A 13,996-nucleotide genomic window follows, 5' to 3' on the forward strand; every position below is an offset into this window, starting at 1 on the left:
GTTTCATGGGGACTTCAATTACTACTCCCCTGAGCAGCCTGTAACAGCCAGTTAACATCTTTCTAGTATGTGTTTCTGATCAAAGGAATATTTACTTTTACCAAATATTGCAGGATTCTGGGTGAATTTTGCCAGTTATCTCATGTCCAGAGTTGAAGTTTTGCCAGCACTTTTTCCAGTCAAACTATTTCCCCTGTTGGCTTCTTTACCTCAAGGATCTTTAACTCATCTCTTAAGACTGCAAGTGTGCTCCAGTGTGCTCCAGCACATCTGAGTCACTGGCAGAGGGTCCTCACTGTCACCTTGTCCCTCCAGCCTTTACCTGTCATCCCACAGCTTATTTGAGAAAATTCTTTCATATGTAGTTAACTGTCTTGGTTCAATCAATTAATTAGCACATAATTTAAAACACTTTTCAGGCAAACCCGTAGGGTCATTCTCTTTTGGGAGAGTCACCTTCATCTTTTGGGTAACTCAGTCAAGTAATATTTTAATTTGTTTAATCCTGGACTCCAACTGCATTAGCATCTTGTTTTGGAAGTCTAGTCAGACTTTGCTAGAGGTTAAGGCCATAAATTCCTCTAAGACAGTTTATGTACAAAAACCTTCAAATCATGCTTCATAAAATACAGTTTATATCAAAAATTGCTGTTAAATTGTTTCTTTGCATATATTGATTTCATTACATTTTGTACAGGTTTTATGTGCTGACACATAAAAATTTGTGCCAATGTATTACCAAACAGAAAAATTATTGATCAGAAATGTGATACTGTGTTTTCATTAAACTCTGTGAAATATAAATCACATTTTTACTTTGTATTTTAAAAGATTATTTGAAATAGAAACTGGCAGCAAATTTTATTTTAAATAATCTGTTCCTATACAACAAAACCCACATATTACTATCTAGACTGATACATCTAACATGCTACAAGAAGCAACATGTTGTAACTACCTATCTTAATAATAGGTGATATCTTTGCAATACACAATTTCTGTTGTGCAGGGACAGATTGGTTACAAGGAAAGTTACCACCATGAACTGTGTTCAGTTTTGGGCCCCTCACTCCATGAAAGACATTTTGGTGCTGGAGCATATCCAGAGATGGGCAATGATGCTGGGGAAGGGTCCAGAGCACTGGTCTGGTGAAGAGTGGCTCTAGTGAGGTGGGAGTCAGTCCCTTCTCCCAAGTAACAAGTGATGGAAGCAGAGGAGCTGTACTGAAGTTGTTCCAGAGGAGGTTTAGACTGGATACCAGGAAGAATTTCTTCATGGGAAGGGTAATCAAGCACTGGATGGAACAGGCTGCCCAGGGAAGTTGTGGACCCTCAAAAAGCAACAAAACCACAGTACAAAACATTAGATTAAATACACATCTTCAAGGAAAGGGATGATAAAAATTGCAGCTCCTTCTGTGTCACAACTATTTTAAAGCTCTGCCAATGAACCCTGCTAGCTTCTGAGCAAATACTCTCCTCCCTCACCAAGAAAGATGAGTCCTGTCTGAGGCCAGCATGCCTGGTAGTGCCCAGGCCAATTAAACTATTACAAATTGGGAATACAGTTACACGACAAAGGGTTTACAGCACCTAAAATCAGTCTTAAAACAGTATATAACAAACCAAAACAAACAAAAAAACCCCTATAACCCCCTAACAGATGGTACACCAAATGTAGCAGGAATGCTCCTCAGATAATCTAGGAACATGCCAGTTCTTAAATATCTGTATTGACCTGAATTTGACTGGAGATCTGTGCAAACACATTGCCTTTCTTCCATAATCTTAGAAATGCTGACAAGTGTTTTACTCTGAATGACATTTTAGAGATGTGAAAACTGCTACCAGTAAGTTGGATGTGATACATCTATGGCCATGTAAGTTTTTACCTCTGGCCCTGGGCTGTCTCAACATTTGTGAGATGAACCTCCTACAGAGAGAAAATTCTTTATGCACATTATTTCTACCTACATAAACAGGATTTAAGCACTTTTGTTCATATAAAAGTCAGATTTGATTGACATGATTCAATGCAATTTGCACAACAACACGGCCAATGCAGCAGCACTTTCTAAAAGTGGCTACAGACATTTGAGTTAACAGTTCTGAAAGTTAATTGGCATATTCAGATTAGATGGTTCTGCCTTTTTTCAAAAGTACTAAGTGGAATGGAAAGATCCCATGTAATCTAGGAGTAAAAGTCAGTGTTCCCTTCTGTGATAGTTGGGCAGGGTGTTGAAAAAAAGAATCAGTATTTATTCGGAATACTTTGCAGTGAGCAGAGCCACATTTAATGCAAAATTCACTTAGAATTCTGCATTATTTGGTAAAAGTAAATACTACTTTGATCAGAAACACATACTAGAAAGATGTTACTGGTTCAGATAATATCCCAAACATCTTTCTAATGAATGCATCTTTGCAAAACTGCAGTAATTTCAACCATAATTATTTTCATTAAATTTTCATTTGCATAAACTCTTTTATTCATACTATTATAATTTACCATATCCTGTTAACAGAACACAGGGGCTATTTCATGTTCCATTTCATATTCAGCTATGACTGATTAGTTCAAGCACATTGAATGATCATGCATATACATCGGAATAATTTTCATCCTTCTGTCTCCAGACCTGGCAAGTTTTGTTTTCGAGTAGATGATCTTTACTAACAAGGTGCAGATTTCTTTATGTAAATCAAGGAACAATTAAAAAAAAAACCACTGAGCTTCCTTGATCAGAAAGCTGTTTAATGACACTGCAGCAGGTCAGAGTCCTACCTTAAGTCTCAGTGGTTTGGGCAGTTTAATTTGAGATGGCAGTCAAGAACAACAGTCTTTCTTCAAAATACATTTGCAGATTATAAAGAATTTAAGTTATAAATGTAATAACATTACAAGAATTACAGCAAGTTCTGTTGTTGCAAATTAAGAAAATTTCCTTCCCTAGCCTTTATACCAAGAAGTCTTTATATTATGAAAGTGTATTAACTTTGCTAATATAGATGAGTTTGCACTATACAGTGTAATGTAAGGTAATGAGCTAGTAGAATTTTACTGAAGACTTATGTATTGTTCATGATTAAAGAAAACAAGCTACATAACAGCATAGCCCATGAAATAAGGGCTTTTCTTCTTGGAAGCTCAGAGCTGTCTGTGAAGGATAAAGGACACCCTTGGACAGCCAAGGTAACAACAGGATCCCAGTCCCTCTGATATATCTTTGGTGGAGGGCCCACTGTAGTCTGGCATCACAGACAAGCAGCTATGGAAAATCTGTCTCCTGGGACATCTGGATCACCAGGCAAGAGGTGAGAATGCTGGAAAAAATGTTGTTGCTCTCAGACTTTAACTCGTGATTGGTAATGTGGTGTTACTCATCAGTGAAATCATGCTGCACTTGAACTTTTGAAGGGTGTTGGAACTTTATGTAGAAATTGCATCTGGGGTCTTCCAGTACTGCTGGGACACTTCATGTACATGAATAAACATTTGCTCCTGTGCATCAGTACTTTGCATCCTAGCCCTTCTCCTTGGTCAGCACGGGCCAGTTGCTGGCCAGTCACTCTTTGTCACTTTTTGTGACAAAGTAGAAATCCATATGAACTGGCTGCATGTTACAAGAGGAGAGACAAAGCACTGGTGTCCCAAAAAAAGCAGGAAATAATATAAAGGAAGTATTTAAAAGACATGCAGATGTGGCACTCATGGACATAGTTCAGTGGTGGACTTGGCAGTGCTGAGTTAATGGTTGGACTCAGAGACCTTAAACATCTTTTCAAACCTTAAAATTCAGGACAATGGCTACTAACTTAATACAAAGATGGATGTAATGCAAAGCATTTGGAGTACCTTCTAGATCAAATGTGTTTTATGATACTCAGAGGGATTATGGTTCAACTCCTCTCAACTTTGGACTTTTTCTGCTGTAGTTTCAGAACTGGCCAGCTCCTTCGTTTTTCATTTGGGGTAATTGTTTAGGTACTTTATGTAGTATTTTAACATTTGAAGTTTCAAATAAAGCTTAGTAGTTTAACATATAAATATTTCTCAGAAAATTTTAAAAATTATCGAGGTCTTTGATCTCTGGAGTGGTATTTTGGCTTGATTTTTTGGTTTTGGTTGGTTTTGATTGACTTTTTTTTTGTTTGGTTGGGGGTTTTTTTAGGGTTTTTTTTTTTGGTTGGTTGGTTGGTTGGTTTGTTTTGGGGAGGTTTGTTTGTTTTTTGGTTTTTGTTCTTTTAAGTCTACCTGTCCCAGCCGGGTATTTAAATGCCTAAAACGATTCAAGGTTCTGAACCAGACTTTTATATAAGTCATTTTTAGTAGAATGATTTTGAGCTGCGCAAATGGTGTTGGTTTTAGAACCAATGTCATGACCTGAAGATTGTATATGACATACCCAGGCTAAAGATAACTATCCAAAAGATAAAAACTTAGATAAAAAGTTCTGCACAGCCTAACCATGGACCACCTGTAGAATAATAAAATATAATAAAATAACTAAAATCACAAGGATGGATCTTCAGAAATATCAAGCCAACATCAGCTGTATTGACTTAGCTTCTCACCTGGCTTACAGTTTGCAGCTTAGTGTTGCTCTGGTTACATGGTGATTATTTCTCTAGTTATTTTCTCTATTTCTATTTACCTTGCTTCAGCAGATTTATGGGCTGCAGTCTGATCAGAAGGTGTTTCTAAGCAAATAAACCTACTAAAATCAAAAAAGCTTTTACCCAATTCCTTTCTCATCTGTGTCAAAGACCAAATTTAACTCAGTGGAAATATTAAATTAACCTAACAATACTTAGAATAAAAGTTTGCTAATCATTCATGATTGATGTATGTCATTATACATTTAAAAAAGAGCTTTTCTAGCAAACTCACTTGCAAAGGGTCAAGCTAACAAAATAAATATTCAAAAGCTGCTTCCTTGTGTTTCAGTAAAATATAAAGTTTGAAGTTTAGGGAATTTGAGAGGTTTCTATGTGTAGATCTGTGTAAATATATGGTAAGGTTTTATAGTATAAATCTGGATGAAAAAAGAACATGGGGAGTGTATCTCTTATGCATTAAGACATTTACAAAATTATTCCTATTATACAGACAAATTTGGATGCAGAGATTTTAATCAGTAACTTGAATTAGTTTTTTGATTAGACATAAATTTATATTTGGGTCTGAGAAGTAAAGTTTTTTGCCCTTTCAAGCTCTAATTTAATAGTGACACCATATTCTGGGGAAAAGCTGCTCACGTCTGAACTGTAAGCTTTTATTTGCAATGGAAAGTGGTTGCATTAATTGCCACTAAATTCCCTTTTTAATGCAAAAGGGAGTTTGAACATCAAGACAATAGCTACCAGTCTAAAGAGTTTTTCTTCTTGAAATCAATATCTACAATACAATGCTTTTATTATCCACATTAGCTTTTGAATCACTGTTCTGCACATCCAATTAGAAAGATTTGTGGTGTGCTTTGCATTCACAGCTCAGCTGATGAATGTCAGTTTTCATTTATTTTGCTTTCTCATCCATCCCTGAAATTTCTACTTTATTTTAAACAAAAGGTTTAGGAATTACTCAAAACTGCTGTTGGATTAGATGTGACTTCACACTCCAGCAATTTATTCTTTTTTTTTCCTATGAGAAAATGAAATAGTAATTCGAATATCTGGCATTTTGGGGGAGACAGTTCTCCAACTATAACCCAAATTAATCAGCTATTCATTCATAAAAGCAAGGAGCTGTTTCCAGAACTGTAGTTTTGAATGGCAATATAGAACAAACCATTAATAAATGTAAAAATTAAAGCACTCAAATATTATCATTGAGTTAAGCTCAATTATTTGGCAAAATGGATCTCAGGCCTTTACTTTTGAAAATACACTATTAACACATATTGAAAATACACTATTAACAGAAATATATGATGCCAGGAAAGAACTGATGATGAATTTTGTCCTGTTATCATTGCTAGACTTCACTACCTCCTTAGGTACTGGTATATCTAAAGCACAGTGTGTTTCCAGCTATGGTATTTGCAGAAAGGCAATATAGTACAAATAAGATTTGTTGTGATATTGGTAATTATAATAAAAATATTATGCAATCTTAAGTTATTTAGAAATAAAAAACCCCCCCACATTTTCAATAGTGTGTAACCTTCCTTCATGTATTTTAGTTTGGACATAACAACTAAAGCTTTTGTACAAGGACATAAATGATAGGCAGTTTTGATGGAAAATATCATTGCTTTATTTCTGTTGCATTGTCTTCTTCCCAGCAGCCATGTTGAGTTTGACAGTAAAAATATAAATGCACAGGATAATTTCTGCTAATTTTATATTAAAAATAGCTGCTTTAATATAAACTAATAGCTGCTTTAATTTCTGCTGTTTTCTTTTTCTTATCATCCTGCCTGCATGGTGAGGTTCTGTTCAGGACTCCTGACAACTGGAACTGTTACTGCCCACCTGCAGAATCTACTAAACACGTGAAAATATATTTGACAACTTTTATGAGTTGGGACAACACATGCATTTCACTGGGGGTTCTTATATTTATGATAATTTGAATAATTTTTTATTTTTATATTTATTTAGTTATGCTTTAAATTTTTGGGGGTAATGAAGGGGAAAATAAGGACTTTACTAATTTTTTTTTTGTCCTTAAATGCTCCTCAATCCTTTGTTTGGCGGAAAATTATCAATATTTCACGTTTGAAGACATTTCTAGCTCAGATCCCTCCAGCCTCACAGATGAATTGGTGTTAATCTGGATTGTATTTAATTCTGACTGACCTACTAACATTAACTTTTAATACTTTTGAAATTAGTACAAGAGAGAGCTTTTGGAGATGAGACTAATTTCCAAAGTTGAAATCACCTTTCATTTTTTGCATGAAGTTGAGTTCATTAGAATTATTCTCTATAGTTAATTATGAGATCCGTGCTGTGCTCCCATTAGAACTCTTTCTTATAAATGTGTGAGTATAACAGAAACAGATTGAGAACAGTGAGTACTGAATAGATTGTATTTATGGGTAAGTCATGAACCAAGAACCTGAAAAAAGTCTCTTTTATATAATGAACCATGTCAGAATTCAGAATAAAATCAAGAAGTTTATTATAGTCATGACATGTTACATATGTCTAGTAAAAATTTTGGTTTGTTTTATTTTTTTTTTTTAAGAAAGGATATAGGAAGTAAAATTTGTGTTTTCTGAAGAGAAATTTACATTTATCCTCCAAAATTATTTGGCTAATATTTTCAAGCATTTTTAATACCATGTAGCTTAAGCAGAAAATAAAAATACATAAATGCATACTTGACAAAAATAAAACCAAAGAATACCACTGGTCCGTGATCGAGCTCAAAACTCATTGATACTGGAAGAAAAAAATTCAGGTTTTTTTTTTCATTTTTTTTTATTTCTTGCATTGAATGTGTGTTTTGTATACTTTTTCTCATTTATTAAAATCTGAAATTACATAAAATGCCCCACTGTTCAAAAGGGAATTCTGATGGGAACATATGTTTTAATGACTTTTTTACTGGGAAATATGTTTGAGATAAATGTGAAATATCTGTACAAAACCTTGAAAGAGGAAAAAAAAGAAAAAGAATGTAAAACATTGTCCTGACTGAAGACTGCACATGAATAGTTATTTTGTCATCCAGGATCCTAATGTAAAAAGGTTTATTTGTTTGATTTTTTGTTGTTCATAAATTAAATGTAAAGGTTTGTGTTTTATTTTAACATGGAAGAGAAAGCTTTCTGGACAGAACACCAATTAACATCTCAGATTTTGATGGCTCATGGAGTCATTAAGCTTGGAAAAGACCTCCAAGATCATTGGATTTAGCACTTACATTGTGGGGAAAACCTACCTATTTTAGGATTACATTTTTAGGGATTTACATGGGGGAGAGATGTTCCAATGTTCACAGAATACACAGGATACACAGGGAGGGGGAAAACAACAATGGATTTTATGCAGAGGCTTGATAACATCACAGCACAACCCCTTGTATCTTGGCAGGATATTCCAAACAGGTGATAGATATCCTGTCTGGTCCGCAAATGCAGGTTTTTTCCCAGCTTTTGTAGCCCAAGTTTTCTGTTTAAACCCAGCAGTTTCTTTTTCCGGTATCCGAATTTTCGGACTCCAACAAAAAACTCCCAGCTCTATCAAACACTTTTCATGGGATTTATGTTCCAGATCCTTCACTAGATTTGTTGCCCTTCTCTGGATGTGCTCCAGCACCTCAGTGTTTTTCTTGTAGTGATGGCTCAGTACCATCCCTGTCTTCCAGCTCAGAGGAATGGGTGCTCTGAAGAGAACTGGATTTGTTATTAAAGACAGAGGCAAACAAATACCTCAGCCTTTTCCTCATCCTTTGTCACTAGGTTTACTGCCACATGCCATAAAGGATGGAGATTCTGCTTTTCACTCTGTTTGTTGCTAATGTGTTCAGAGAAAATATTGCTATTTTCTCCTACAGCAGTAGCCAGGTTTAGTTCTAGTTTGGCTTTGCCCCTTCTATTTTCTCCCTGCATATCCTCACACCCTTGAAGTGCTCCTGAGTTGCCTGCCTCTTCTTCCAGAGGTCATAAACTCTCCTTTATTTCCCTGAATTCCAGCCAAACATTTCTGTTCAGCCAAGGCTTTCTGGACTCCTTTGCCCTTCGGGACTGCCTCTCAAGGGACTCTCTCAACCAGTCTCCTAAACAACCAAAAGTGTCTTCCCTATATAAGTCCAAGGTGGCAGTTCTGCTGATCCCCCTCATTATTTCTCCAGAAACGAAACCTGTCATTTCATGATTGCTGTGCCAAAGACCTCTACACCACTCACCAGTCCTTCTCTGTTTGCAAACAACAGGTCCAGTAGGATCATAGAACCATAGAATCATAGAATCAGCTGGGTTGGAAGGGAACTCTGAGATCAAGTCCAACCCTTGATCCAACCCCGCCGTGGTTCCCAGCCCATGGCACTGATGCCACATCCAGTCTGTCCTTAAAAATCTCCAGGGATGGAGAATCCACCACTTCCCTGGGCAGCCCATTCCAATGGCTGAGCAGCCTCTCTGCAAAGAAATTCTTTCTAATCTCCAACCTAAACCTCCCCTGGCACAGCTGAAGACCCCGAGCCCTCTTGTCTTGCTGATCCTTGCCTGGGAAAAGAGACCAACCCCCCCTGGCTCCCCCCTCCTGGCAGGGAGTTGCAGAGAGTGAGGAGGTCTCCCCTGAGCCTCCTCTTCTCCAGGCTGAACAGCCCCAGCTCCCTCAGCCTCTCCTCACAGCACTTGTGCTCCAGTCCCTTCCCCAGCCTTGTTGCCTTCTCTAACTGGTGCTCTCACCAGACAGTGAGACAGCTGTTATCAGAACACAGTTAACTTGGGGAAAGTTAGCTTAAATTATTGCCAATTGAAATAAATAAGTAATTACTTTTGCATGGTCAGAAACAGAAGGGAAAACCTCAAAACAAACCCTTTCCTTCCCGCCGACGAAGCTGATCCTATGAAAGTGTATTAACTTTGCTAAAATATATCAGTTTTTCACTCCAACGTCACTGCCCTCACCAAGGGGTGAGGGTGGGATTTGCAGTCAGTGCACTGCAGTTCCTTTCCTCTTGGCAGGATATTCCAAACAGGTGACATCCTGTCTCGTCCTCAAATGCAGGGTTTTTTCCCCAGCTTTTGTAGCCCAGGTTTTCTGTTTAAACCCAACAGTTTCTTTTTCTGGTATCCGAATTTTCAGACTCCAACAAAAAAAAAGCATCTGCTTTTTCCTCACGCTTTTCCTCTGCTCCAGCGTGGCCCCTCCACATCCTGCAGTTCCCTCAGGAATACCCAGTTGCAGCTGTATATATCTCCCAGAAGTTACACTGTGGAGATCTCCATCATGGTGTTCTTCCTCCTCCTGCTCTGACTTTGGTATTCCCTCTGCTCTTTCTCACCCTTTTTTGTTCTTTCAATGTCTGGTGTTATTTGCCCTTTTTTTAAACCTGTTTTTATGATGGCACCACGTGTGACTGATGGTCTCAGCTGCATCCTGTGGTGATTCTATTGGAGCCAGCTGGAACCAGCTGTGTCTTGAATTAGACAACCCACAAAGTCTTCCCACAGAGGCCACCCTGCAGCACCCACACTGACAGCACCTTGCCACACACCCCAAATACACTGCCAAGAAAAGAAAAATCATCTTGTTTTCTAAAGAGAGAAAGATCTGGAAGGCTGTTTCTTTCATGTGGTGAAGCCTGCTGTCTAGGAATTGTTAATTGTTCTTGAACTTGCAGTGATTTGATTAATTTGTGTTAGAAGTACTTCATAGTGTTAATAATGATAAAATAAAAGTGTTTGACAGTGATTGCATTTGGGGTTTGACTGGAGAAATGGTTTTTAGGAGGCTGTCCAGGCATTCCCTCTCTTTTCCACGTATGGTCAGACCCAGGAGTAGAACTGTCTTATGGGTTATTCATAATCAGTTAGTTTGTACACTGACCTTCGGGAAACTTGGCAGATTTAGTCACAAACATGGGACATGATTCCAGTAGCATGGAATGTGTACACACAAACAAATACACAAAAGTGCTTGTGTTGGTATTTAGTGTTATCGTTATGCATTTAGGATTTAACTGGGGCAAATTGTGGGAGGGGGGCTTGAACTTGGAAGTTGGATTTCTGAGGGTTTCAAACCACCACATTTTTATGCATCAAACATTTTGCCACTGAGAGCATGGCTTTTATTCAGCACTAGTACCTTTGGGCAAAGTGTGTTCTGAGCACCTATTGGGGGTGTAGTCATAACCAACTGCATGAGTTACTTCAGTAGATAATTCAAATTATATAATTTTTGAGAAACACTGAGATAAGTGGCTTTTTCTCACACCATATAATCTGCTGGAACAGAGAGATTTTCCTATGTTTCAAGGCTGGTAGAATGTCAGTGCATCGTGATTCACAGAGACTGGTGTGATGTTCATCCTCTTCCAAGAGTCATGGAAGATGAGCAGTGTCCCTGAGAAATAACATCTTACATCTTTTTTAATTAGACTTGTTTCAGAGTTCCTCAAGCTGGTACACAGGTGACTTATGCAGTGCCTGTTGGTATTTGCTGGCGAGGTAGCAATGGTGTGCTGATAGTGTACACATAATAAATCATGTTAAAAGAGGGTGAAGCAGTTCAGTGCACTTCTAATGTCACTTTGCCACAGAAGCAGTTGATGTTGCAGAAATGTTGTGTGATCACCACAACAGGCAATGAGAGAATGATGGAAGTTCATTTTGGTTATATATGTTAACTGTGTGAAAATACTGTAATAGCAGGACTGAGTATTTAGGTTTTGGTTCAGACTTTGTCCACAGGTCAGCTTTAAAGGGCTGTTAATTCCATACAGTCTGATATGAATATGCAACAGAGGTTCATTTTTTTTTTACCAGACATAAGCATTCAAGGAGACTGTGGTATATTTAAATGTGTGCAAATGAAGTTTTTTTCATCTCAGCTGTTCTGAGACTTTTGTGATCCTGTGAGTTGTGACACATCTGTCGTAAGGCATTTTTTAATTTCATATTTGATGAGAGTGGAAAACCTACGTTAAAATATTCCGTTATGCCTGAAATATCTGTTTTCCCAACATCAATTCTCATAAGCCTATGACAAACTCTTCAAACAGGGTTGGTGACTCTTCCTAGAAAGAGAACAAGATCAGATGTCTGCCACTGGAAACTGCTTTTATAATAAATGCAGGCAGCAGCTGCAGTGACTGTGATCACTGAGAGAGGAGCTTTTGCACACAAACCCAGAAACACTAACTTGGATTTTGTAAAACACACAGCAATTGATTACAGTGAATTAGGCATTATACTTACAATGGTTTTGTGAGGTGAAAAGATCAGAGGCTGTTTTAAATACTGGCATATAAAAAATGCAGTTAATTCTCTTATAGCGATAAAATACTTTTGTTCTCCCACAATGCTGGTATCAATTTTACTGTGGTTGCATAATGTAACATTATGTGCAGAAAGCAGTGTAAAAGAGTTGAGAAGAGCAGTTTTAAACGAAGTTCACAGGCAATTTAGAAGGGAGGTTATATTCTCCTCCTGTCTTTAATGACTGTCTCAACTGCACTGATGACACACAGTCAGTGATGGTAAAGCAAAGTCATTAGGAATCAAATCCCTGATTGAGAATTTTAACTCCATAAATGAGCTGCACAGGCACTTAACCTGGGAACTCCCAGGATATTTTAAAGCATATTTCCAATTAAACCTGACTTGAGGAACAGTTAAGTAGAACAGCACTATATTTTCTTCAGTGTTACTGGGGATATTATTTTTCTTTTGACGTGCATGTGTGGTACATGGTCTGCTGTGAAAGTGTCATTGGTAGATGTTAAAAATGTGGGCTGGAGTTTTATGAGCACAGCTTTTCACAGTTGTCACACACATTGGAGACAGCAGCCTGCTGCTTTTTTCGAGGAGGTTGGACTAGATAATCTCCAGAAGTTCCTTTCAACCTCAACTTCTCTATGATTTTATAGAATAGAATAGAATAGAATAGAATAGAGTAGAATGGAATAGAATAGAATAGAATGGAATGGAATGGAATAGAATAGAATAGAATAGAATAGAACAGAATGGAATGGAATGGAATAGAATAGAATAGAATAGTCTTAAGCCTTGTAACAGCACTTTAATGTCCTCACTAGTTAAGGTGAGCAGCTATGGCAAACCTGTACAGTGTTCTTATTGGACTTTCTACTGTTCATCTTGAAAATCCAAAAAATAGAGTATAATTAAAAAAAAAAGTCAAATCTGCAAGTGTTTCAGTGGTACACATTCGTGGTGGGGAAAAAATAATCAGATAAACATAGAGAAAAAATAATTCCATGGTATTTCTAGCAGAGATTATGTATATAAATGTCACTGTACTTTGGCTTAGCTTTCTTTTCATATTCAAAGGAATTTAGACTCCTTCCAGTAACAGCTCATTTTCTTCCTTTTGAGCTAAATTAGGGTCAAATACCTGTTATGATCTATGTTTTCTTTCAGAGACAAACCATGTTTTTAGATGTGCTGTTTGTTTATCAGAAACTATAGAAGCCCAGGTTAGTTCAACTATTCTAGAATATCATTACATTTTATGTATTCTTTTCAAGAATAAAATAGATTATGCTGTATTTGACAATATTTAAAATGTAATCGTATTCTTCAAGTATCTTAATGGCTATTTTATTTTAGACTTTTTCACTATTATTCTGTAAGACACTGATTTTTGAAAATATTATTTCCTCACCTCCTTGATATACACCAGACCAAATATAAAATTACAATTACCATGTGACGAGCCCAGAAAACTGAAACACAAATCTTAATAAAAGAACTACAAGTCAGAAGCTCTTCTATCACAGTATACCAAAGTATGAAAATGAAATACCTTGTAGAAACGTGTAATTTCTGTTCAATTTCCAGTTGGAAATTCACAAGAAATTTAATATCTGGTATTTTTAATTTAGTATTGTTCTATAATGTCTTTTTGGGTTCTTTTAAGCACTTATTTTTTTTTTAGCTTTCAAAAACCAAACAAATAGATTTTGGAATATTTGAATTTCCTGACAGATACATATTCAACCATGACCCACCCATTCTTTTTCACTCATTATTAAAATGTTGTTCTCCCCCTTACACCTTTAGTACCTATTGCTCCTGTAGTTACCAAAGAGGGCAAAAATCTGCATATGTTGAAAAAAAAGAGGTGGCATTGAGATTTCTGTTTATTATTTTCAAGGTTTAGACCATACACTTCAAATTTCTGCAATGAAAACACACATTTATATTTATATAGACCCTTCTGCTTCCATAGGTGAGCATGTAGTCAAACACATATATGAAAAACATCTGTTTGGTTGTTGATAGATGTTGTATGGTTTGTTTACTTACATTCTCTTTAGGTTTATTACAGAACTTAACAAATAGTGAGGGGGAAA

This window comes from Neopelma chrysocephalum, unplaced genomic scaffold (assembly GCF_003984885.1).
Source record: "Neopelma chrysocephalum unplaced genomic scaffold, ASM398488v2 Primary Assembly neopelma1_97017, whole genome shotgun sequence".
Classification (NCBI taxonomy): Eukaryota; Metazoa; Chordata; class Aves; order Passeriformes; family Pipridae; genus Neopelma; species Neopelma chrysocephalum.